This window comes from Lontra canadensis, unplaced genomic scaffold (assembly GCF_010015895.1).
Source record: "Lontra canadensis isolate GAN:19392208 unplaced genomic scaffold, GSC_riverotter_1.0 scaffold41, whole genome shotgun sequence".
In the NCBI taxonomy this organism is placed as follows: Eukaryota; Metazoa; Chordata; class Mammalia; order Carnivora; family Mustelidae; genus Lontra; species Lontra canadensis.
In genome coordinates, this window is record NW_022631035.1 from 16349632 (window position 1) to 16377603 (window position 27972).

Genomic DNA, 27972 nt, shown 5'->3' on the forward strand with positions numbered 1-27972 from the left:
TTAGATTTTATTTGTTTATTTGACACAGAGAGATCACAAGTAGGCAGAGAGGCAGGCAGAGAGAGAGGAGGAAGCAGACTCCTTGCAGAGCAGAGAGCCCAATGTGGGGCTCCATCGTAGGACCCTGGAATTATGACCTGAGCGGAAGGCAGAGGCTTTAACCCACTGAGCCACCCAGGCGCCCCGTAGGTATGTTTCTTAATGCATTTAAAATATTCTGAGAAGGGGTCCATATGCTTCACCAGAATGCCAAGTGTCCATGGAAAACCTTAAGAACTCTGCCTTACCAGTATTTTCTTGGCTTGCTTTCTTCTTGAATGAGGCTAAAGAGGGTTCCTGGGGGGAACTTCAAGGACTGTGAGGCTCTCATGGTTTTATTAGTCTATTTTTTCCAGGTATCCTCCCTCCCTTAATTTTCATGCCTCTTCAATATGTATTGCTTTTCTTACACTACTTACCATGTTTCTATTTCTTTCATTGACTCTGACTGTGGTTGTGTTTGTACACTTCTATGGGGAGTTTATTCTTTAGCATGTCATAGACCACCATATTGCATAGAGAAGTGGAAATCTCCTCTAGTCCAGATTGCCCACTCTTTCCCCAATTCCATAACCTCGGCTGCCTCTGGGACACATCCACTTGCTTTTATCCCTGATATCTGCAAGGAACAAATTAAAAATTGAGATTCCTCCCCACATCTGCATTTTGTCCCAATTTGCCTGGATGATCTTCTTGTCTGTTTCCCTGGTTTTGTGGCCTTGTAATGATTTAAAAGTATAAATCAATTAATTTAAAAAAAACTGGAATCTTTGAGAATGGTACAAAATTCAAAAGATACAAAAGGATGTGCAGGGGAACGCAAGTATTCCTCCCCTCTGTTCTCCTAGGCACTCAGTTCCCCTCCCAGGAGGAAACCACTGTTACTAGCTCTTAGAGTAATTTTTGATTCTTTCTTATTTTTGGCTTTATCTCAAGTCCTTCCCTGTCGGTAAGATGAGTGCTCTTTCCTCTCCAGGCCCTCATGATCATGTATGTTTGACTTTATATATAAGTATGGGTATGTGTATATTTTATGTACATACATAAAATCTCCCCCAGTGGCCTTCCGGCCTAGAGTTTTCATCACGTCGCTTCCTGGATGAGGAACCTACAGGGGTGAGGGGCCGGGGTTGGGGGTGATGGAGAAGAGGATCTACAGGGCACTTAGGTAGGGGGCCTTTGAGTGGTAGATTGGTGGGAAGCTCTGACGGGGTTCCTCTTTCTATTCCTTCCGCCTGGGGCCCCCTTCCCTTCGTCTTGTCCAAATGCCTCTCGTTTCCAAGAGCCAGAGACAGAGACAGCGAGATACACAGAGACTGAGACGCCGAGGCACCAGCATCCTTCTGCCCCCCCCTCTGTCCCGCCCCAGAGCTCTGACGGACGTCCTCTGTTAACCAATGGCACTCAGGATATGCCCCGGAAGGACCAATGGGAGACAGAGGAGGGCGGAAGGTTCCCCGCCCCCACTTCTAGGCTTGGTTGAGCCGTGCAGGTAGGTCCGGGTCCGGGGGAGCCGCCGTTGGCACTGGTGCCCGGGGGGGGTGGGGGCAAGAGTCGGTAGGGATGATGGTGGGGAAGGGGAGGCGGCCCCGACTGCGGGAGCCTGAGGGGGTGGCCCGGCGGGTAGGCTGGGGGCCGAAGGGCCCGGGGAGCGGGCGCCGCCGAGGGCCCTGGAAGCGGCTGGGCTGGGGGAGCGGGGACGCGTGTGTGGGGCACCGGGACCCCCGCCCGGCGCCCACCAGAAGGCCTGGGCCCAGGGCTGCGGGCCGAGGGGCCGGGGGGCCTGGCTGCCCGGGGGCGGGCCGGGGCCGGGCCCGGGGCCGGGGGCGCCGAGCAGAGCCCGGGGCGCCAGGCCGAGCAGAGGTGGGACGGACCGACGCGGGGAGGAAGGGAAGCTGCATCCCGCGGGCCGCCCCTCCTGAAGCAAGCCGGGGCAACGGCCGCAGGCTCCCTGCCCTGAGCCCACTCCCCCACTCGCCCCCGTCCTAACAATGGGGATGGGGCAGAGGGAGTCGCCCCACAGCAGGAAGGAGCGGGGGGTAGGTTTGGGACTAGGGTCCAAGGCGGGGGGAGGGGTGGGAACTCGGGCTCTCCCCTTTCTCTTTTCTCCTTGGCTTTTGCGGTGGGCATCATGGAGGGGATATTAAACCTCCTGAGACTTAGGTCAAGAGTCAAACTCCTCCCCCCTTGAACCCCCAATCCCCCCAAAAATCCGATGAGCGGTAAGGAAAGTGATGCCAAGTCTTCGAAGCAGAAGTGACAAGCGCATAGCAAGAACAAATCCACTCCAGAGGTTTTTATTTTTTAATTTTTCTTAAAAACGAGGGCATTGTAGTCTTTGGTTTTTCAAATTTTATTTTACGGGGCGGGGGGGGTGGTGCTGTTATTTTTGTCTCTACTCGGGCAAGCCTCCATTTTAAGCGAAGCAGTAACTGGTTAAGCTGGAATTTTCATTCTGGCCTAGGACTTGAACAAGGATCCTACAGGAGGTCATTTAATCGATCCTCCTTCCTCCACGCAAACATACCTCCCTCCCAAACTCAAAATTAAGTTGTTTGGTCTGCTTTTAAATATCTTTGGGAAAGGTCGGTCTTTTATTTGCTTGTAGGGTATCAAACAAGAATAGATTCTCTTTTTCATGTAGAATGGATTCTGAAACTTAAATTTAATAAAATTTAGGACAATCAGAATGATCAGAGAGTTTTTTATTAAGTAAAATTAAATGTGGCAAGGGTCTTTTTAGATGGTCAATTAACAGATCAGTTTCAATAGTATTTTTGAAGTACCCTGAACAGTCATTTATTTTTTTTGTTTGGGATTTTGGTTTTCTGATGATTTGATAAGCAATTTTATATTATCTAAAACATGTGTTAGACATTTAATCCACATTTTATGTAAAGTATGTTTCTACATATATATGGAGATATGCATAGACACATTTGCCCTTTTCTAAGGGGACTGTGATCTGTACCTCTTTTTAGGATGGTGATGCAAATAGTACTTTGAATTTCTGTCCCAGTAGCTTAAACTATTTGGTTATCCTTGATTAGCTTTTAGTCTAATTGAAAGTCTTCTCTTTCAGATACCTTCTTGGGACCAGAAATTTTCCTACCTGCTCATACTTGGTGACTGAGGGATTACTAAGATTCCCTTATTGCTCATTTCTGAGTATTGTCTGAACTCTTCTGACACTATGAATGCTACTTGGATGCCTCTCAAGGTAGGATGTATTATTTTTAAAATTCAAGTTCTCATTTTATTTATTTATTTTTTCCTTTGGAATTGAGAATATTTGAGTCCTTGAATTTGCAGTTCTTCAACCCTCTTACCTGACACTCCTTTCCCCTCCAAAAGTACTATTCTGTTTGCTTCCAGGACTGATTGGTTACTCCTTACTTTGTATTGCTCCTGTTCTTGATTATTGGTGTTAACGTATTAGTGAAGTTCTTCAATTAACTTCCATTACAATGATGTGTTTACTTTTTAACTTTAAATGATGAGAACCCACATAGTTATAAAATTCTGTTTCAGTCTCAGTAGGATGGATTGGCAATCAGACATCCAGGTCCACTTTTTAAGCAGGTGCTTAAAGTCATAGGTACTAGGGTGTGCCCCACTCTTGCAAATCTGTAGCTGATTCATGTGTTACAAAAGATGTGTCATTAACCATTTGTTTACTTGAGACTTCCTATAGTAGATCAGAACATTCTAAAACCTGTTGGTTTCTGGGTACAACTCTGTCGGGAGAGTCCTCCTGCTGCCCCCTAGTCCTTTGCACTTGAATTTACACTGTTTTTCTCAACAGGTAGCATTTTGTGCCGCGTTTCATCTCACAGGATAAACTTTTTGGGCAGTGTGGACAGCTGATCTTTAGATGAAAAAGCTTCATTGATATGATGGTTCTCGTGTCTGTTGTTTCCTTCCAGTTTCTTGTACAGATGTGGCCAGAGGACTTTCCGTTAGGACTAAACAGATGGTAAAGCTTTACTGGGAGGGCACAGGTTGCCTTCCTTTGGAGCTAGAGACTAGTGTAGTTAAGACTGTTGTGAGGTAGTCTGTCCAGTGGAATTCCAAGTTAGCGCAATGAATAAATCCGAGAATAAACGCAGTCTGGGTAACTTAAATATAGGACTGTGGGAAATCTTCAGGTAAATGTAGACTGAATTCTCATCTTCATTTATGTTTCAGCTGCTGTTGTTGGATAAGGAGTGCTTATATCAGTATAAAGGAATCCAAAGTGACACAGTTTCTAGCCATTCTCCTTGTAGAGTTGGAGGGGTTGCATGGGGAATCCAGCCAGAAGTCCTGAACCCATAAGAATTGAAGGACCTTGTTTAAAAGTATCTGTCTTTGGTACCAGGTGTTTTTTTATTTTTTATTTTTCATTTTCATTTATTTATTTATTTATTTATTTTTAAAAGATTTTATTTATTTATTTGACAGAAAGATAGAGAGCACAAGTAGGCATAGCAGCAGGCAGAGGGAGAGGGAGAAGCAGGCTCTCTGCTGAGCAGGGAGCCCAATGTGGGACTCGATCACAGGACCCTGGGATTATGACCTGAGCTGAAGGCAGGCGCTTAACTGACTGAGCCACCCAGGCGCCCTGGTACCAGGTGCTTAATCCCAGGATCCGGTGGCCCCTCTTATCTTTAAGAAGTAGGCAAGGGGGTACGAATGGGTACGAGTTCTCTAGAAACCTGAGGAAATTGAGACCAATATATCAGATACTATTTTTTAGTCACCTTAGTTTTAACAAATGTATTAGGTACAAAGAGCCGTGCTATTTAACATGTATCTGATGTTTAAGATTTTAACTCTAGATCTCTGAATCTGGGATGTTACGATAGGGTTCCACAGTAACCCTGAAGTTGTATGAAAGGCCTCTGGCTTGGCAGGAAAGCAGAATGGAAGTCAGTGTTCCATACGATGCGTTACCTACTTAAGAATTTAGTTATGTGGCTGCCTTAATTTTGTGTTCCCTACCAATCCTTTGATCAGTGGGAGACCTCTTCTGAGTCTAAACAAATTTTTTATTTGCTGACATTTTCCTATTCCTTTTATTACCTTAAAAAAAACCAAAACAATAACCTTGAAACTTGTGTTGGAGACCTTTTGGGAGGAAAAGGGCACCTTTTGGGAGGAAGAGGATAGCATTGAATAAAAAGGATGGAAAATTAAAAGGGAGAGAGAACTTTATTCTCTTTTTTATTGTGAATATCCTTAAAATGTTTCTTAGATGTATTTTCAGATTACAGGTGCTTATTTTTAAATTTAAAAAAAGGTTAATTAAAATGTATATTTTGGAGCCAAAGTGCTCATTTTTTATAGCTCTTATTGTTTGTTTCTCATTTTCTTGTTCAGAATGAACTCTAGTTCTGTCAGGCTTTACTTACATGTTAGACCGGAGTATGTGCTTGTTTCTGTGTGTAAAGAAAATAGCGCCAGCATGCGCCCTTTTCGCAAACCAAAGTACCAAAGCAAAGATAATTAACTCCAAACAAATACTCCAAACAAAATAACTCCAAACAAATACTCCTCAATTTAAGACACTCTTATCAATTACGAATTCCCTTGGAGATTACTTACCCATCTTCTGTATGTCAGGGATCTACAGCTTTGTCATTGCTAGCCATGACTAAGCACTGTGGATAACGTTTGATGTCCCTAGGTTCAGTTGTCAGGGTTGAGGCATGGGTGAGATGGAAGAGGAACAGGGAGGAGGAGGAGAAATGGACATCCTGGAGACAAAAGTGAAGAGAAGTTGAGGTAGCAGAGAAGGGATACATGGGCTTTGGGACGTGCTATGGCACCACTGTCGCTTCTCTCAGGTAGCTTTACAAATTGCTGGTTGCCTTGTGTGTTGGACTGAACTATGATGGAAGGAGAGTAAAAAAGTATTCTTGACAAAAGGACAGAATTACAATATAATTCAATGTGATATGGAAAGTTCTCCAAGATACGTAGTTAGGTGATAAAATAAAAGGAAGATATAGAATAGTGTATGTGGTATGTTACCCTTTATGTTTTGGGGGGGTGGCGGAAAGGAATAAAGAAAATTCGTATTGGCTTGGTGAATATGCATTTTAAAAAACACTTGAGAAGAATAAACAAAATGATACATTATATGTTTATAAAAATTTTTTAAAAATTAAAAAATATATGTATTAAAACCAATGCATGATTGCCTTGAAAATGGAAATGTAAGTAGAAACAACCCTCATGTGCTCCACTTTCTCCCTTGCAATAAATATGTGACATCAGTTAATTTGATATAAACACATATATGGTAAAAAAAAATAAAATGGTGACATTGGTCACCTGTTAAGTCTAGGAACTAGATGGGTCGAGGATAGGGTGGGAAGGAGTCTTCTCTCTGTACTATATTATTTTATACTGTGTGACATTTGTATCAGAATTTAAAAATTTAACACAAAATTTTAAAAAACCCTTAAAAAACAGTATTTCGGTCCTTAACATCTCTTCTCCAGTGTCTGGAAGTCCGAGAAATAGCCAGGGCTGCCACTGAAGAGAGCAGAGAGCTCTTGAACAGTGGCTGAAGGGATACTGTCACCTAGGATACACGTTCTCCTGAGATCTTAAAGAATTTTGAACTTATAGATGTGGATTTCTAGGATTGAATTAGGAGGTCAGGCATTTAAAATTTTTACTTGCTCTTTAAGTTTTAGTAAAAAGATTTTCATTGTTTACTCTCTCATGTTGGCAGTTAGATACACTCATGTTCTTCATTGTGTGATCTTGGGCAATTTCTTAATCTCTCTGAGATTCAGAGTTCTCCTTTGTATTGGAAAGAATACTAACATTTACTTCACAGGATTGTTGCGTATATTATAGCTGTAAGGGACATCGTTTCTGGCTTAGTGAACTACTATAGTTATTACAGTCATTGCCATTAATAATAGTTCCTTATAGCCTGGTGGTTAAGAGTGAGGGCTCTGGCTGACCTTGGGCAAATTCCTTGACCTCTTAGAACTTTGGTGTCCTCATATATAAAAAGGGCATGATTCTAGTATCTAGATCCCTGGGTGGACTTCGGAAGAACTAAATGAGTTTGTTGCTGCAAAATGCTTCGACTGACACTTCATATGTGCTCAGTAAACACGGGTTGCTAATTCTCTTTGTGACATCTGTTTGCCAGGGCTTCCATAACAAAGTGCCACAGAGTGAGTGGCTTACACAACAGAAATGGTTGTGTCACAGTCCTGGAGGCTAGAAGTCTGAGGGCAGGGACATGCTTCCTCTGAAGGTGCTAGTAGGGCAGGAACTGCTTAGTCCTCTCTTCCAGCTTCTGGTAGTTCCTGTGGCCCATGGCCACATGACTTCAGTCTTTAATATAGAGTTCACCCTGTGTGCATGTCTTTGTGTTTAAAATTTCTCCTTTTTAAAAAGGACAACAGCCATACTGGATTAGGACCCACCCCAGTGACCTCATTTTAACTTGATTACTTCTGTAAAGACCGTTTTTTGCTCTACTGGGCATTAGGAGTCCAAATCTTTTGGGGGATACAGTTCAACCCATAACAACATCCAGTAGCCTTGTTGCTCAACATGGGGACCCTCAACACCTGTATGTAGGAAATGAAAATTTTGGTGCAAATTAGTAACATGATTTAAAGAAGTAGATTAGTTCTTTAGGCTTCTAATGGGTTTATCTTTTTTTTTTTAAGGTTTTATTTATTTATTTACTTGACACAGGGTGAGAGAGAGTGAGAGAGAGTGAGTGCGTACGCACAAGCAGGGGGAGCAGCAAGCAGAGGCAGGGGGAGAAGCAACCAAGCAGGGAACCCGATGCGGGGCTCAATCCCAGGACCCTGGGATCATGACCTGAGCCGAAGGCGGATGCTTCACTGACTGAGCTGCCCAGGGACCCCTGGATTTATCTTTATTATGGATAGATTTTTGTTGCCATTGAAATTTTAGATTTATATAAAATCAAAACTTTACAAGGTTAAATTCTTTTTTTTTTTTTTTTTAAGGTATTTGTAAAATTCCAAATTGAAAAATTAAGGTCAGGACTATAGTCTTGTTCTCTATGTCTCATCCTTTGTGGAAATTGGTAGAACTTCGGGATTTCTTTAATCTGTAAGAATAATGCTCAAGGTGTCTGTTTCTAGGGGTTTGGGAGCTAAGGCTACCCAATGAGGAATTAACACCCCCCTTCCCTGTGTGTTTTCTATGCAATCAGATGCCATATTTGAAGAAGCAGGCATGGTTATCCTCTAACAATTTGCTTTCAAATTGTCGTTTCCGGGGTAGACAGTATGGGTCACCCCCAGAAATAGGAAGACCTTGAGGAAGTTCCTCCTGTGGCCTAAGTTGGTCAGCTCTCTGCTTCCATTCCCTTCCTGTGTGCCATTAGGGTAAAGTTCAAACTTTTTTTAACATAGTGTATCTACTCCTGATGATCCAGCTGCTGCTGACCTTTCTGTTTTGTTTTTACGCCTTACCTTTCACCACTGGCCTACGTGTACCTTTGAGAGTTTCCTTGTCCTGAAACTTCTAGTGTTAAGACTTAAACAGTTAGTATTTAGGTGAAAGTTTTTATAAAGGTATTACATGCTTCTCTGCCCCCTTAAAGCATCCTGCACAAAATTCTTATCTTTTAATAAGAATCCAAAATTATTGAAGATCCTCACTATGCCCAGTAATTACTGTACTGGGCCGAACTATAATGTGCCTTTGGAGACCATAAAATATATTCTATGAACGGACTAGTATGTATGTGTTCTATACTCTTGGCTTATTCTTTTTTTTTTTTTTTTAAATTTTATTTATCTATTTTAAGTAATCTCTACACCCAATGTGGGGTTCAAACTTAGGACCCTGAGATCAGGAGCCACATGCTCGTCTGAGCCAGTGAGGTGCCCCACTCTTGGGTTATTCTTAATATTCTTTTGTCTGTTATCATCTACTTGCATGATCTCCTACCTTAGTGTCATGAAGTTTCTGTCTTCGTTCCAGGCTCCAGCAGCTCTCCCCTCTGTAATGCTTTCTTTCTGGAGTAGGCTAGGATACCAGCAAACTAAGCTTATATAAATTATTTGCCACGGAAAAGTAAATAGATCTTTAGTGATGACTCCTGGAGGGACTTTTCTATGGATAAAATACATGAAGGGTGACAATTTTCTAGCAGTCTGATACAAAATGATATGATTTTGTTTGTGTGCATTTTATGGAGAGGAAGGGTCCGTTGCTTTCATCAGATTTTTACCATGGTCTGGGACTGTTTTTAGATAAATACGTGTTATGAAATTGCTTTGTGAGTTGTCACCAGAGGTCTGTTCCTAAATTCCTTCTCCTAGCTCCCTACCCTGACATGCAGGAGTTCACAGTGTTGGGTCATTGTTTGGACTGTGGGAGGAAGGGCCATTCAGCTAGGCCAGAGAGTGCTGACCAGGCCAAGGCAGAGCACCAGAGGTAGGGGCTGGCTGGGGAGAGAAGTCAGGTAGAGGGTAGAAGAGCAGCACTGGGCTTTGTTGACTGGTTTGCTCCAGAGGATAAAGGGAGTGGCCATAGTAATTCTGGAAGCTCCAAAAATATATGCAGGTACTTGATTTGAAGAAATTGAGAAAAAAAAATTTTTTTTAAGATTGTATTTATTTATTTGACAGAGAGAGAGAGCACAAGTAGGCAGAGTAGCAGGTGGAGGGAGAGGGAGAAGCATGCTCTTTGCCGGGCAGGGAGGCTGATGCGGGGCTTGATCCCTGGACCCTGAGATCCTGACCCAAGCCCAAGGCAGCTGCTTAACCGACTGAGCCACCCAGATGCCCTGAGAAAAATATTTTTTTTTTTAATTTTTATTTATTTGTCAGAGAGAGAGAGAGAGAGAGCACAAGCAGGCAGAGGCAGAGAGAGAAGCAGGCTCCCTGTTGAGCAAGGAACCCGATGTGGGACCTTTACGTTGCTTCTTAGAAACGAAGTGAACTTTGGTGTCCTCATAGGACCCAGGACCCTGGGATCATGACCTGAGCTGAAGGCAGTGGCTTAACCAACTGAGGCACCCAGGCTTCCTGAGAAAAATATTTTTTAAAAAATTATCTTTTTATTCTGAACAGTCTAGTGATTTAAGTTTCTGCTAGATTTTTTTTTCTTTAAAAATCATCTTATAAAATGTTTGCAACCTGGATCATAAATTGTGAGACAGCCAGATGAGAGTGAAAACAGGGATAAAGGAATCAAATAAAAAATTTAATTAACATTATGATTCTAAAAGCATCTTACTGTGGGGACTGCTTCGGAAGTGAAACAGCTGCCTTGCTTATAAAGGTAATTGCCCTTCCCCCAGGGACTTTGCCTCTTGGGTCAGAGAGCACACAAAGCCTGTCAGGAAAGAAGACCTCTTGGGCACATCCCTATGTCTGTCTTGCCTCTTCCCATGTGAGGCAGCCCCCCCTGGCCTCTTGAGCTATTTTCTTCCTCCTTGTAGGGACCTCTGGCTGTCAGTTTTCTCTTTTCCCAACCAGTTTTCCACCTCCTGTTCCCTGTTGGCTCTTGTGCTTCAGCTTATAAATACACTGAAGTCTCTTTCACTTTTTAAGAACACAGAATCCCTACATTACAACCACCTGTTGGTCCTCTGGTAGCTTCTACCTATGTGTATCCTTACAGATTCATCCCTGTTGCCACATTCAGAAGATCCCTTTTTGCCCACATCTTCTGAGCCCTTCTCATAGTGTTTAGCACTGTGGACCGTTCCCCCGGGTGTGGTGGCTTTGGTCTCTCCTAGCCTCTTGTCTTCGTTTCTAAGAAGCAACGTAAAGGGTGCTAATAGAGCATAGACTCCAGATCCAGAATCCTAGATTGACATTTCAGCCCTGCCACCTACTGTGTGCTGTTGGGAAAATAATTTAACATCTCTATGGCTCAGTTACTGCCTCTAAAAAATGGGGAAAAGGACTCTTGTGAGGAGGAAATGAGCTAATATGTGAAAAGTTTATGGAAAAGTGTTTGGCACAGTCAGGTACAAACAATGGGAGTGCAGACTCTTTCTGTCAGCATTGTCCCATCTGGCTGCTCTTTGTGTTTTCTCTGCAGACTTTTTTCCGTTTTATATCACTGTTTGCTGTACCTTGGCCCTCTCACCTCTCAACCTCTGCATTTCCTGGAGCAGGGTGGGGGGCATCTTACAGAAGTTTGTGTCTCAGTCTCCATCCATATACTGATGATTTGCATCTATGTTTTTTCCAGCTCCCCGTCGTCTTAGCATCTCTGATCCCATGCATACTGTTGCCTCCTGGACATCTCCACTTGGTTGTCCCAAGCTCGTTTCAAAATGACGTAATCAGCTATTCCCCCAAGTCCAGCCTCTTCCCATCTTCCTGTCCCTGTGAGTGGTCCATTCACCCACCCAGTCACTCAAGTCAGGATTCCTTCTTCTGGCCCAGTGGTCACCATGTTCTTGAGATCCTAACTCGTAATGTTTCCTTAGTTAACCTCTACTTCTCTCTCCCGAGTTCAGACCTTTGCCACCTGTTGCCCACATGAGGTCCGTCACCTTCTGATCTTCTCCTTGTCTGCTTTCTGTCTTGCAAGTTGCTGCCATAGTGATCTTTGTAAAAATGTCGGGGTAGAATTCAAATGCTCTTGAATTCTTGAATGCAAAAGTATCCAGGCCTGGGTGATCTGGCTGGCCCCTGCCAGACCTTCTCTCTCCTTCCCGAGCACCCTGCCCTCGATGGCGCTGACCTGCTTGCAGTTGCTGCTGTGCGCCTGATTGCTTCTTGCTTCTTTGCCCCTGGGCCTTCACACGAGTGCTTGCTTCTGTTTAAAATGGCATCCGCCCCTAGATCTTTAATAACAGGGATGATAAGAGTAATAGCAGTAGTAGCTGACACCGAGAGCGTGCCGTGTACTCACTGTCTTTCGGTGTGTGTGCTCGCACCTGGCACTTCTGTATGGGGATTGCAGCTTTGCTTCTCCCCCAGCTAGTCTCCAAGTCCTTTGAGAGTGGCGGTCCGTGTCTTGTCTTTTTTATCATCACTTGCCATGTGATGGCACTGAGTGAATGTGCGTTGAATGAGTGTTTTTTTTTAAAAGATTTTATTTATTTATTTGACAGAGACAGAGATCACAAGTAGTCAGTGAGGCAGGCAGAGAGAGAGGAAGGGAAGGAAGCAGGCTCCCCGCTGAGCAGAGAGCCTAGTGCTCTGGACCTGGTCCAGGACCCAGGACCCTGGGATCATGACCTCAGCGTAAGGCAAAGGCTTCCACCCACTGAGCCACCAGGCGCCCCTGAACGAGTGGTCTAAGGACTACATTGCTCAGTCTGTGGAGTAGTCTTCAGGAGGGTGTGAGTGGAAAAGCTGAGTTAGTTATAACTACTCACCAGTCCTGGCCTTCCCCTTTGGAACTGTAGGATCCAACCTCTTCAGTGTGAGCAGCTGTGTAGCTTGGAATAAGGATTACAAGGAAGTTGTTGGTTTTTATAAATTCCCATTGAATGATGAAGGGCATGGGTGTTCTCGTTTTCTTAGTTTTGCTTTTGAAGAAGAAGCCAATTTGCTGACAACCCAGTATCACCTGGTAATTAGAATGTTTTCCCATTATTAGAATAAAGCATAGGGAAATGAATAGTATTTAGCTTATGATGTTCCAACCAGGTAGTAAACTGATTATAATTTTTGAATGCTTTACTGGTGATCAGATGTCCGTCCCTTCCTTTCTCATCACTGTTCTATTGGGTTTAGGCACATACTGTATTACCTTTTATCGTTGTATATACATTGTGTTTTTAGCAACAATCCCGAATATGGACAAGCTTATACAGTTGACTCTTGAACAATGCAGGGGTTAGGAGTGCCAACCCTGTGCACTTGAAAATCTATGTTTAACTTTTGACTCCCCACAACTTAGCTGCTGATAGCCTACTGTTAACCAGAAGCCTTACTGATAACATGAACAGTTGATTAACATGTATTTTCTATGTTACATGTATTTCAAAATGTATGCTTACAATAAGGTAAAATAGAGAAGAGAAAATGTTATTAAGAAAATCATAAAGGGGGGCACCTGGGTGGCTCAGGGGGTTAAAACCTCTGCCTTCGGCTCAGGTCATGATCCCAGGGTCCTAGGATTGAGTCCCATATTGGGCTCTTTGCTCAGCGGGGAGCCTGCTTCCCCGTCTCTCTCTGCCTGCCTCTCTGCCTACTCGTGATTGCTGTCTGTCAAATAAATAAATAAAATCTTTGAAAAAAAATAAATCTTTAAAAAAAATAAGGAAGATAAAATACATTTACAGGACTGTACTGTATAGATGCTGTCAGTTTATACTGTCTCTATAAAATGAATCATGTGTCTATCAATATCTACATCAGTATTGTCTTTTATGATACAGATTGCTGTAGATGTTATATATATTACTAACACTAGATATCAGAAGTGAAAAGATGGGCACCTGGATGGCTCAGTTGGTTAAGCAGTTGCCTTTGGGTCAGGTCATGATCCTGGAGTCCCAGGATTGAGTCCCACACGGGCTCCCTGCTCAGTGGGAAGCCTGCTTCTCCCTCTGACTGCACCCCTCTCATGCGCGCGCTCTCTCTCTCTCTCTCTCTCTCTCTCCCATTCTTGCTCTTTCTCTCAAATAAATAAATAAAATCTTAAAAAAAAATGTGAAAAGATAATGTATAGTCTGTGTTTGTATATATAAGTTTTAATAAATTTTAATATTTATAAATTTGTATATATTATGTGGTAGTGATAAAATAAACTAGTATCTATGTAACATTTTTTGCATCATGATTTCCCTAACATTTTCTTAATTTTTTGGATATTTATAGACTATATGGTTCATCTGCCAGTTTTTTCAATTGTTGCAAATCTTCAAAAGTTTTTCCAATATACTTATTGAAGAAAATCTTTGTGTAAGTGGCTTAGCGCACTTCAAACCCTTGTTCAAGAGGGTCAAATGTAATTGTAGAGTGTGGTTTATTTTTATCTAGGTCTTAATCAGATAGTAACTTTTGGCCAGCAGGGGGAGCTGAAGCCACTGATAAGTGATTACGTCTCAACAGGTTTTCGTATGACTCTACATCTAAAACTAATGATGTACTTACTAAATGTTGGCCAATTGAATTTGAATAAAAAAAAATTTAAAAGAAAGAAAAGTAAAGAAAAGCCTTACTGACAGAGAACTAATCAGAGTTTTCAAGGAAGAAATAAAATTGCCAAGAAGCATATGAGGAACATTTTTATTTTGCTAAGTAATCAGGAATGCAGATTAAAACAATATACTCTTTTATAAAATGTTCTAATTTTTTGAGTAAACTCTACCCCAATGTTGGGTTCGAACTCATGACCCCAAGACCAAGAGTCATAAGTACTACCAACTGATCCAGCCACGTGCCCCTAGATAGTATTTTTATTTTAACCTGTTAAATTGGCAGTTGAATTGTGCTGTCAAAGGTAGTAAGGGGGCAGTTTCCATAATTACTAGCTGAAGTGTACATTTGGCCCAGTTTTTCTGGATCGTGTTCTGGCAACTTACATTGAAAAACCTAAAGATGCCCTTTAACTTAGTTTTTTTCCACTTCTAGGAATATACCTAAGGGGAGAAAAATAGAGATCTATAGAAAGATTTGTGAACAAGGATATTTGTCATAGCATTATCTGTACTAGTGAGAATTCAGAATAAACTTAAATGAGCAGTGAGATTAATGGATACATTATGGGGTGCCTGGCTGGCTCGGTCAGTAGAGTATTAGATTCTTGATCTTGGGGTTGTAAGTTTGAGCCCTATGTTGGGTGTAGAGATCATATATCTTAAAAAAAATAGGAACATTATGGCATTATTTAAGGATGGATGATTATACAGCCATAAAATAGTATTTTTGAGGAACTTTTAATGTCTTAGAATGTTGACTCTTTGATAAATGAAAAATTCAGGATATAGAGCTATATAAGGATTCTAAATGTATAAAAGATAAAAAAATAAAAACACAAATACATAAATAAAAGAATGAAAGGAACTATAGCAACAAACCTCACTGAGCCTATTACACAAGGGTCATCAGCCAGTTCTGTCCCCAAGGGATGTTTTGATGTGAGCCTTTGTTACCTTATAAGCTGTTAACCCCAGAAATTTAGGGCCCCACCTAAGATATCATTTCTATCCTGTAGGACCCCAGAATGCACTTAATATACATAAATTTATGCACTCCTTCAGTATTCTTCACCCTAAACACCTTTTGGTGATAACACATTCCACACATTTCTTTTTTTTAATACTTAATAATTTATTTTTTATTATGTTCAGTTAGCCAGCATATAGTACATCATTAGTTTTTTATGTAGTGTTCAGTGATTCATTAGTTGCATTTAACCCCCAGTGCTCATCACCACACATGGCCTCCTTAATACCCATCACTCCCTGCTTTTTTTTTTTTTTTAAGATTTTTAATTTATTTGAGAGAGAGAGAAAGAGAGGAAGAGAGGGATCACGATTAGGGGGGAAGCGTAGAGGGAGAAGCAGACACCCCGCTGAGCAAGGAGCCCGATGTGGGATAGGGTTAGGGTTAGGGTTAGGGTCATGACCTGAGCTAAAGGCAGACTTTTAACCGACTGAGCCATCCGGGCACCCACCCTCCTCTCTTTTGTAACCCTCAGTTTGTTTCCCAGAGTCCAGAGTCTCTTGTGGTTTGTCTCCCTCTCTGATTTCTTCCCATTCAGTTTTTCCCTCCTTTTCCCTGTGGTCCTTCGTGCTATTCCTTATGTTCCACATAAGAGTGAAACCATTTGATAATTGTCTTTCTCTGCTTGACTTCCTTCACTTAGCATTATCCCCTCCATGTCGATCCAGTTCCATCCATCCAGTTCCATCCATGTCGATGCAAATGGTGGGTATCCATCCTTTCTGATGGCTGAGTAATATTCCATTATACATATGAACCACATCTTCTTTATCCATTCATCTGTTGAAGGACATCTCGGCTCCTTCCATCATTTGGCTATTGTGGACATTGCTGCTATGAACATTGGGGTGCCACACATTTCTTTTTTTCTGTTGTGGGAAAAAAGACTACCTTTTCAAGTTTAAAAGCTTGATATATTGTACCAAGCTGGGGTGAATAAATTAGCATTTTTGTCATATTGATATATTTTCTGATTTTGATCATAGTGCTCGTTAACTTTCTCAGTTGAAGATGATGATTTTAAATTGTAGTCTCCTGTGAACCTCCTTCAGCCTCTTAGTCATTCCATTTACATTTCTTTGGATCCTTGTCAGCATTTCTTTGCCTTTCTGGATTTATGGTAACCAGTCAGAACCACATTTCAGAATTAGCTAAATCGTGATTTGTTAGAAGGATAGGAAAATATGTTCTATTTATAGTCTTTTTTTCCTTGTTGTTGTCAATAGAATTTCCAACTACCCTCCATCCCCCGCCTTTGCACAGAACATCACAGTCTCTTTAGAGGAACATTCTATAATTACTCAAAAATTAATTTTTTTTTTTTTAAACTGGAAGCCATGAATTCTTTAGGTACAACTTGGGTTTTTTCCTGTAGGTGCTCTACTTTCCATTTGTCCGAGCTGTGATACCTGCCATTTTCCTGTCTGGGTATCTTGGCTTTCTCTGGCTCACTGGGCTCTTAGAGCTAATTCAGGGTAAGAATCACCTTCTTAGTTAGGTTTGATGGTTAGAAAGCTTGACCTTATGTTGAGTTGAAATATGCCTCCCTGTAGTTTCCACTGCTACACAGGAACTGCCTAGAGCAACTCTAGTTTCTCTTTTGTTGGACAGATCTTTTAGGTATTTAGACAACTTTCATGCGTGCCAAAGTATTCTTTAAGCTGAAAATGAATCCCTACTTTTTGCAAAGGCTTCTCATTTGATACACTTAAGAATCCTTTCCACCTCTCAGTTCTCTAATTTTTCCAGCTCTGTATTATTTCATTATCAGGAAGCTCATCCCTCCACCTGCAAAATGGGGAATTTTCTCTATGTCTTTTAATATAATTTATTCAAAATGTTAAGTGTAGCATTTCCAAAATGTTACCTAATATCCGTCTTGTGCTTATACTTCTTCATTTGGGGAAGTGTCTCAGCACCCATTATAATTTTCCATCTAACTTACAACCCATCTTTGGTAAATATTCTCAATTTTGTGGTCACTTAGGGTTTGTTTTTTTTTTTTTTTAAATAAACTTTTACTTAGAATCTTGTCAAGACTTTTATAAAAGCCCACGTAAATCATATTCACATACTTACTTACTTCTTAGAGAATTTGGGTAGACTGGTATGGTGTGATTTCCTCTTTTAGAAGCCATGATGTCTTTTCCTCAGAAGGTTATTCATGCTGATATGTCTTCTGATCCAATCTTCTATTAGAGATTTGCCAGTTTGGCTGATTTAAAGCTTATAGCCAGAGCCCTTCTCTTGAGTACATGGGAGTTATAATGACGGCATGTTTCTGTTCATTTTTGTTGAACAAATATTTATTGAGTGCCTAACTATGCCAGGCTTTGAGCAAGGGGCTGGATAAATGTTGATGACAGAAACAGATCCGGATTCCATCCTTCTGGGGCTTGATAGGAGGTCACCCCTCTCATATGACAGTGAGTTAAGTTCTGCCCTGCAGTTTTATAATTTTATACTCAACCTTGTTTTAAAATGCAGAGAATACTTTGGGATTCCGTGACTACCTAACATCTGATATATTAGTTAGGAAGCATCTGGTTTTTTTAAATGATGAATTTGACTGACTGTCAGTGATTTATATGCTTTGATTTAGAAATAGGTTTTTCTTCCTCATGTTTTCCTCAGTAAATATTGAAGCAAATTAAAGTTATCAGCTATTAGCTATCTTGCTTTTTTTTTTTTAAGATTTTATTTATTTATTTGACAGGCAGAGATCACAAGTAGGCAGAGAGGCAGGCAGAGAGAGAGGGGGAAGCAGGCTCCCTGCTGAGCAGAGAGCCTGATTCGGGGCTGGATCCCAGGTCCCTGAGATCATGACCTGAGCTGAAGGCAGAGGCTTAACCCACTGAGCCACCCAGGCACCCCAGCTATCTTGCTTTTATCACTGTTTATACCCTATTTATAAAGTGACCCATCTGGTATTTATTTGGCATATTTTTTAAATATATATTTAAACCACCTCTTTGTGGCTTTGCATTTTCTTGCAACGTTTTCTTGTTTGTTTTTGTTCTTTGTTTTTAAAGATTTATAGCATGGGGGGGTTGGCAGAGGGAGAGGGAGAGATGGTCCCAAGCAGACTCTGCATCAGCATGGAGTCTGAATTGGAACTTGATCTCATGACCCTGAGATCACCACACTACTGGAAACCAAGAATGGGCCCTCAACTGACTGCACCACTCTCAGGCGCCCCTCTTACAAGGCTTTATTTGTTGTTTTGCCTACGTATTTCTTAGTGCTCCTGATCAGCTACAATTTATGGTCTTTTACTGCTTTTCCTCATTTTTGTTTTTCTATTTTGAGTAAAGCTTTCCCCTTCTTCCACCTGCCCCTTCTCTCCCCTCTTCCATCCTCATGCTAGTTAGCAATTTAAAATGTAAACTTTTAAAAAAATTTGGGTTGAGCTCCTGATTTTTTTTTAATCTCTCACGCTCAGTACAATATTACAAAGTCCACCTCTATGTTTTGTATTACTCACTTGCTTTTTAAGCAATTTTAATTATATCTAACTAAAGTCTGTATTTTTTTTTCTAAAATTAGGTAACCATATAATACATTTTTTTTTTGATAAGCACATTTTTTATGAATGTGTTTAGAATAGAGGGGGCTGGGCAGAAAGGAGAGGAGTCAGGAAGGTGAAGGTATCCATATAAATATTTTTATTTTTCTCTTACTCTCACTTGGTTAAGTGTGTTTTGTATTTCTGTTACCTATGGATTATGTATGTCAGTTTCTGATTATGATTTAGAACCAAGTTCTGTAATATGTGTATGTTGTAGGTTTAATCTTTTTTAAAAATTTTATTAAGAGAGAGCAAGAGAGAAAGCACAAGTGAGGGGAGGGGCAGAGGAAGAAGCAGACTCCCCACTAAGTAGGGAGCCCAACAGGGGACTTGGGACTCCATCCCAGAACCCTGGGATCATGATGTGATCATGACCTGAGGTTAACGCAGATGCTTAACCGACTGAGCCACCCAGGTGCCCCCGTTCCAATAATTAGTGAGAAAGCATAATTGTAATTACTTAAAATTTATCATTTCCCTCCCAAAGAAGTTTTGTGTCAGTAAACACATAGATTGTTGAACCCCACATTACTGTTATTGTTGTAGTTTTTGGGTTTCTGAATCATTGAACATTAGAGTTGAAAAGAAATCTTGATTTAAACTAGTCAGGCTCGCTGGTTTTCTACATGAAGAAACAGAGTGGTGCGGCCAAAAAGTCACATTTGCCCAAAGTCACACAGCTACCAAGTACCGGAGTTAAAACTTCAGCATTAATTTTATCAGTCTGATGAGTAGTGGGGATAGACTTATACACACATTTATATGGAATCATATGGAAGCAAAAAAGAATTGTTGATTGATGGGGGAAAAACAAATGATTAATCTAGCTTGGAATTGAGTTGACTGATGAGCATACTTCTCTGTTCAGCCCATACTCTTCCTCTCAGATCCTGTAGCTGTGGATCAGGGTATCATCTTTACACTCTGAATAGTGCTGGGGAGGACAGAGCCACATTTTTTCTCTGAACTACCCATTTATAGAAGCCTTGTCAACCATCTGTTATAAAATTCTTATAAAAACTTTAGGGCAGAGTATAATATCGTTGCTTTTCTTTAAGCTTTTAAAATAGTAATACTTTCCAATCCTGTCTCATTCAAGATAACCTTTGCAGTAATAGGATTTTGTGTTCCTTAAACTCTTCCCTCACTGATGTTTTAATTTGTATCTACCTATAGATAACTGTTTGTATTGCTGACATGTTAGTTTTTCCTCATTTCATTCTCATATAGAGTTAATTAGAGTAAGGTGAGTTTGATGGGAACCTCATTTTTTGCTTATGTATATTGGTGGTAATGAGTTTTCAAGTGTTACATGAAGGCAAATTAGTGCTCTGAGGTTACCTCTGAGGGGAAATAAAAGAGTTATGGCTTGCCTTTTTTTGAGATTTTTGCAAGTGGCTGAACATTTTTTCTTTTCTTGAAATTGTTTAGAAATTAGGTATTATTTTGGCTCCATCCATTTTTTTTTTTTGCAGCTTTATTGAAATACATTTCACATATAAAATTTACCCATTTAAATGCACAGCTGTTTTCTTTTAATGTATTGACACGGTTGTGCATCTGTCACCAAAACCTAATTTTAGAACATTTTCAACACCCCAAAAAGAAACCCTGTATCTATTAGCAGTCACCCCTTATTCCCTTTTGTTCCCCAGTCCCTTTCAATCACTAATCTACTTTCTGTGTCTATAATTTGCCTATGCTGGACATTCACATAAATAAAATCATACAATATGTGCTCTTTTGTGACTGGCTTCTTTCATTTAGCATGTTTTCAGAATTCATCTATGTTGTAGCATAGATCAGTACTTTATTCCTTTTTAAGGTCAAATAATATTCCACTGTATGAATGTGCCCCATTTTGCTTATCTGTTAATCAATTGGTGGACCTTTGGGTTGTTACTATCTTTTGGCTATTATGCGTAATGCTGCTATAAACATTCTTGTGTAAGTTTTTGTTTGGACACCTCTTTTTAGTTCTTTTGAATATATACCTAGGGGTAGAATTACTAAGTTGTATGGTAAATCTATTTAACTTTTTGACAAACCACCAAACTGTTTTCCAAGGTAGGTACATTTTACATTCATACCCGCAACATATGAGAGTTCAGTCTCTCCACATCCTTGTCAATACTTCTAACCGTCCATCATTTTGATTATAACCATGAGGGTAGTTGTGAAGTGGTGTCTCACTCTGGCTTTGCTTTCATTTTCCTGATGACTAATGATGATGAGATGTTTTCATGTGCTCGTTAGCTATTTGTATATCTCTGGAGAAGATTCTTCTGTCAAAACTTCTGCCCATTTTTTAAACTGGATTGTCTTTTTATTGTCGAGTTATAAGAGTTCTTTATATATTCTGGAAAGAAGTCCTTTGTCACATAGGATTTTCAAATATTTTCTCCCACTCTGTAAGTTATGTTTTCACTTTCTTGATGGAGTCCTTTATTTATTTTTTACAAAGATTTATTTATTTATTTTTAGAGAGAGAGTGTGTAAGTGAGCATGAGCGGGTAGAGGGGCAGAGGGAAGGGGAAGAGAGAGAATCCTGAGTAGGCTCTGGGCTTAGCAGGAGTTTGATCTCACGGGGCTTGATCTCACAACCCTGAGATCATGACCTGAAATTAACAGTTGGACACTTAACTGACCGAGCCACCCAGGTGCCCCTTGATGGGGTACTTTAATGCACAAAATTTATAATTTTCATGAAGTCCAAGCTACATATTTTTTCTTGTCACTTGTACTTTGGTGCTATATCTAAAAACCATTGCCTAACCCAGTATAATGAAGGTTTTACTCTGTTTTCTTCTAAGAATTTTATGATTTTAGCTCTTACATTTTGGTCTATGATTCATTTTGGTTAATTTTTGTGTAAGGGGTGAGATAAGGGTCCAACTTCATTTTACTGCATGTGAACATTCAGTTGTCCTCATACTGTTTACTGAAAAGACTTATCCCCGTACCCCCTCTTGAAATATTCATTTGACTGTAGGGCTCCTAGTTGGCTCAGTTGGTTAAGCATCTGCCTTAGGTTCAGTTCATTCTGGCTTTCTGCTCAATATTTAGCTGGTTAAATATTAACTTGGGAGCATGTTTTTTATATATATATATTTGTTATATATTCTTATTATATCTATACTGGCAATGTGAGTTTTGCCCCCTCCCCTACACAGAAAGTTTTTTTTCTTTTTTATATCACAGAACATATGATTTCACTTAGTAGTTTAAAAAAATTTTTTTTTATTTCTGTTCTGCTAGTTCAAGTTCATTTGGGACAAGTTTTCCTAGATAAATTTGTCTAAATTTGATTGTGGAAATTAATTTGGAATATGGCTGAAAAATAATGAATATTATATTCTTTTTGTCTAATTCAGAAATGAGAAAAGGTTGTTGTTAAGGAAATTATATATAATTTCTTAGTAAATGAGTGACAGAGATAAGACAGGGACTTTAGCATTTCCTGAATTCTAGTCATGTTCAGTAGTTTTATGGTCTCATTTATAATATTGTATCCATGACAATTTTTACATGAGATTTTTGCAAGTTTCATTATTTGTATAGAGGGATTATGTTCAGGATTTTGGGGGATTGCATAATTATCTATAAATAATCTAAAGCAGTATTTTCCCAACTTTTCCTTTAAAATACGCTCAGTCTGGGGTTGTCCAGAGCAACTTGTTACAAAAAGGACATTTTTCTGAAGACTCCTCTATCTTGAAAAAAATGAGAATTTTGCATTTTTCTCTGTAATCTATTTGTGTTTATTTTTAACAAAGTGTAGGCGATTTTACTACAGTCTTTGATTGAATTGACACTCCAGAAAGGTGCCTCTTCTGATGATTTGTTGGCTTCAATTACTCCCTAGTTCATAGCTCTGTGCTCCAGAGTGTGCATGAAAACTCGGTGCAAGAATCCAGGAATTAGTGAATTACAAAGGAATGTTTCTTTCCGAGAATGGTGTGCTTCTACACTGGAGGGAAACAGGTGTGCTGTGTCCAAAATCCCTGGGTTTGCTTTGCCATCAGAGTGAGATTTTAGAAGTTGCACCTTAACTTTGGACTCAGCAACTGACTTCATTTTTTTTTTTTTTAATGACATTTGCATTGTCCACCTGTTGCCTCCTTTTCTCTTTGAACATTTTTTTTTATCTCTGACTCTCTTTATAGGGCCCTCTACAGGTTCTTTGCTCATGGCTGCCTTGAAGTTATTTTGCCTGTTTACCTTTATGTTTCATTTGGAAAAGAAGCCAGGTGGTTTCTTGGCAGATACTGGGCAAATTCTGACATTCAACTTAATTATCTGAAACAGTGTTTCGGTCCTAGACAGATTGCTTCATTTGACTTTGCCTCTTATGCAAAATCAGTATATTGGAGCACTGTCTCTGTTAATGTTTGGTCATTTAACTTTTTTGGTAAATTCTAATTATTTGACAATTCTTTAATGTTCTATACTAAAATTTAAAGCAGAATTAATTAAAATCCACCTTTATAATCAGTGTCTTTTTTTGTTTAACAACTTGAGAAACTTTATTAAAATAGTCCTATAAAGTCCTTGTTAAACTGCATGCATCAGAAGTCAGTGCTTGTACGCTTTTCCACAGTGCTTCTCCACAGAGGAGAAAACCATCGATCTTGGATGTTAGATCCTAATGTAGCTGATGGCCAGAAAGAACCTGACCTGTTTCTTTAAGTGGTATAGTTCTATTCAGTTGAATTTTAGTGCTGTCTTCTGAATTATCCCCAAATAGAGTACTTCTTGATTTAGGAGTGCTTTCAAAGTTAACCTGTAACTTTAGTTATTGTTCTTATTACTAACACAGTTAACTAGTCTTTCTTCTCAAAGAGTTACTGAATCACTTCTATGGTGAAATGGTAAGGTTAACGACTTTATGTAAATTTGGAAGCCTATCTCTAGTATGAAGAAAATTATCTTGTTTTTAGGTGGGATTGAAACTAAGGAATGCCATGCATTCTTATAATACTTTGCCATTTACAAAAGTTTTTTACATGCCTTAAGTTGTTCAATCTTACTGAAAGTTTGCTACTGGACTGAGTACATAAGAATATATATTTGGAATCAGTTGAGACCTCCATTTAATGAAAAAAAAATACTGATTTTTGAGCCTTTACAGTCATTGTAGTCACTGTGAGGATTTTCTTTTACTTACATTTGGCTAAGTCTTGATACTTGTGAAACTGTGAAATAGGTAGTATTGTTTGGGTTTAATACCTTTTATCACTCTTGTTAGTTCTTGTCAAGTGAGTAGCCTGTTATTGTTGAGGGGATGTAACTCTGGAAGGCAGGTGATGCAAGGGGGAAAGTGAGAATTGGAGACTGACCTCTGATCCCAGCGTGTCCTGCTGTAGGGTTTAGGGTAGAATCCTAACTGTTCTCTCTTGGCCTCCCCTCATTTTTGCACTAATAAAATTTGGAGGTTTAACTGGATGACCTTCCATGTTCCTTCTATGTCCAAAATTCTGTGATTTAAATTTCTTACCTTTGGCTCAGTTCATTCTGGCTTTCTACTTAATATTTAGCTGGTTAAATATTAACATGAAAGCATATACCAATTTCAGTTTTAAAGATGTTTCTTTCATGATATAATGTAATGTCTTAAATAGATTGATGCATTCATTTCTGTGATATCTGGAACAGGGTCTTGAGCTTAATAGGTACTCACTAAATTTTTGTTGAGTAAATGCATCTTTACTTTTTTATGTGACTTTGGATTTAAAATGTAAATAATCTTTTTCAGAATTAGAATATGTTTATAGGGAGCTCAAAGTATTTTTATGGGTAGTGTTATCTGAGTTTATGAATGAAAACATTGTTTGCTGGAGTGGATAGGGATTTGAATTTTGAATTAGGGAAGAGGTGCTCACCTTATCTCATATTTTAATTCTGAATTATGGAACTTTGGAAAATAGCTTTAATAGATTTATGAAGTAGGCACTACTATCTCCTTTTTACAGAGCAGAAACTGGGGCTTATAGGTTAAATACTTTGCCCAGAGTAACGCAGCTGGGCAAATTAAAGGAGGGCTGATAATTAAAGGAGGCAGATAATATCTAGGGCTACCCCTGCATCCTATACTCTTAGCTACCACACTATACCTTTTATTCATTTTTTTCAGCCAATTCTTACAAAGTATCACCTTTTGCAAGGCTCTGAACTAGGTCCCTGGGATGTAATGATGCAATGATAAATAACAGAAACTGGGACCTTGTTTGTTTGAAACTAAATGGTTTAGGATGTTCTCTCCTGAGATAGATAGATAGATAGGTAGATAGATATTTAAATTTTAGAGAGAGGGGGCTTGTGAGCACAAGTGGGAGGGGCAAAGGGAAATGGCAAGAGAATCTCAAGCAGACTCTGCCCTGAGCCAGAGGCAGGGTTTGATCCCACAACCTTGAGATCAGGATCTTAGCTGTAACCAAGAGTCAGACGCTTAACCAACTGTACTACCCAGGCACCCCCTGAGTTAATATATAGATATATATATTTTTTTCTTTTTAAAGATTTTTAATTTATTTATTTGACAGAGAGAGATCATAAGTAGACGGAGAGGCAGGCAGAGAGAGAGAGAAAGAGAGAGAGAGAGAAGCAGACTCCCCGCTGAGCAGAGAGCCCGATGCGGGACTCGATCCCAGGACCCTGAGATCATGACCTGAGCCGAAGGCAGCGGCTCAACCCACTGAGCCACCCAGGTGCCCCTAATATATAGATAATATTTTTAAGTGAAACAGAATAATCAAAACAAAATAATCCCTTGTCTTTTTGAGATTAGGTTGGACATACGAAGTACTGAATTTGTGATAGAACATTCTGCTTAAGAATATCTGGCTTGTTAAAAGATATATGGTGGGGAAAAAAAAGAGATATGGTGGGAAAGTTATTAGAGAATATCTTCTTGGAATATGTTTATTGTATCGGTGAGAGTTATAAATCTGAACCATAGTTCCTGCCTTTTAGCGCTTTTAGGCCAGCTTCAGAAGTAAGATTGATACATGAAAACAGTCTCAAAGGGATTACAGAAAGCACTTAATCAAGATCAGGGTAATATAGTGCCAGTTATCTATATTACTATTAAGTATGTAAATGATAATGGTGGTCTGGTGAAACATATCTTAAAGGAGAAATAAGTGGCAGTATATTGGGGAGAGGAATGAACAGGAATGATTGTGAGGAGGGATGGTTCTTTTTTTCTAGGCGGAAAGAACATATAGATTAAAGACGTGGATGGGTACAGAGTTTTATATAGAAGGGAAGGACTTTGCTGAAGAATAAGGTTTTATATAATATGAATAATCAAAGAAATACAGATATTCTAAAATATGAGAAATGAGAATTTTTTTTTTACTTTCAGATATAGAAAATCTAACTCAAATTGGCTGAAACATTAAAGAAATACTTGTTCTTACATTGTTCTTAGGTAGCTGGAAGTCCAAAAGTCTTGCAGATGTATTATTTGATGTAATGGTTTCATGTTGTCACCAAGGACACAGGTTCCTGCCAGCTCTCCATTCTGCCCCCTTTGATGATGTTGGGTTAGGCTTGCTGTAGCGGGACTGTAGCATTTTGAGGTGTCATGTTTAGCACTGTCTGAAGAAGAGGGAACTGTTTCTTCCTCACTTTGTCTTTAGGAATGAAGCTTTTCTCACAGTTCTCTCTTGCAGGCCTTCCAATGGGCTTCTGCTCATGTCTCATTGGCCAGGATTGGGTTTCATGCCCATTCCTGACCAATCATTGGCAGAGAGGATGGGGGTTAAATTGATCCATTAGGATAAAGTGGGTATTTGAGAGTGAACCACAATGACTACTCGAAGAGTGATTTGAACAGTAGGGTGTGTATGAGTGTGTGTGTGTGTATTTGTTCAGCCTTGACATCCACTGTGTTTCTGGGGTAAATTCTAAGAAAATGTATTTCTCAAGATTTTTGCATCTGTAGTGAGTGGCTCACCTTTGAATGTCCTTATTTGTAAAAATTGGTGCCTCAGCAAAAAGACATCTGGTTTGAGATAAGAATGTAAAACATGTTGACTGATTTAAATGCCATAAACACTGTGAACTCCCGAGTCTTGGGTTAAGCAATGAGAGAATGAGAAAGTTGGAATTTATTTACCTCCAGATGCACTTTTTTTTTTAAATTTTTAAAAAAGATTGTATTTATTAGAGAGAGAGGGTAAGCATGAGCTGGAAAGAAAGGGAGCTGAGCAGGGAGCCCAAAGCAGGGCTCATTCCAGGACCCTGGGATCATGACCCAAGCCAAAGGCAGATGCTTAACTGGCTGAGCCACCAGATGCCCCCAAAATGCATGTTTTAAAATGAGCATTTCTAACTTCTGATCCACTGAAAAAAAATGTATTTTATAATCTTGGTTATTTGGGGGCCTAATTTGGCAGTTGAGTTTTAAGAGTTGGCAGTCTACTTACTAATCAGTAGTAAAATTAATTATTTTGTGGGTGGGTGTCTTTGAACGTAATGTTTTTAGGTATACACTGCAAGGGGCTTTGCCTTATTTGGTGTTTTTCATTCTGCTCATTTAGATTTCAGAATCCTTAGATTAGGGCTCTAGTTCGCCATCTATTGGTCTGTGTTTAACACCCTTCTGCTATATTTTGTGGAATTACTATTTATGTGAAGGTACATATATACATTTTTTTAATCAACTAAATTTTCTTTCCCAGGATTATAAAAAGCCAAGTCTAGCATCTCTTTTGGATGTGTATACAACTATGTACACATATATTAGTTTATTCTTTATCTAACTTGTGACTTCATTCTTAGCTGCTTGCTTTTGATATTTGAGAACCATGACTGTGATTGATAGTGTGATTTTTAAGAGTACAAATGGAAGCTGATGGAAATATAGGTGTAGATGCTAGGTGCTGATGAGTTATTGTAACTTTGTGGAGGACTAAGACTGAGGGTGGGTTGTTTTTTTTTTTTTTTTGACTAGCGGAAGTGACGCATACCACCGGATATTGGTTCTGGTAAGCCACAGAACAGTATAGAGCATTTCTCATCTTCCTTTTTCGCAGTACAGCATGCCTTTCTATCTTGCTGCATTTGATGATTTAACTGTTGGAATCCTTTTGTTGTTGAGCCACTTAAATTCTGACGAATCCCAGAGTTCCTTTTTAAAATCTCAAAGCACTGAATTAATCTTTTGGCAACTTTTTCTTTGGTTTTAAAGGATAGTGGAATTATACTTTATGTTAT

At 39.7% G+C, this 27972-nt stretch overlaps 1 protein-coding gene across 3 annotated transcripts in view; it reads left to right on the forward strand.

Annotated features, from left to right (window-relative positions):
- The first annotated feature begins 1456 nt into the window (after positions 1-1456).
- Positions 1457-27972, forward strand: part of KANSL1 (KAT8 regulatory NSL complex subunit 1) — a 177355-nt gene continuing 150839 nt past the window's right edge. The window contains exons 1-2 of one of the 3 annotated variants that reach the window (XM_032870930.1): positions 1457-1531; positions 3122-3259. The gene's annotated coding sequence lies outside the window, so the exon portion shown is untranslated. Of the gene's footprint in view, positions 1532-1963; positions 2079-2311; positions 2333-3121; positions 3260-27972 lie in introns of those variants that run through there. The other 2 variants (XM_032870932.1, XM_032870931.1) reach the window with 2 other exon arrangements.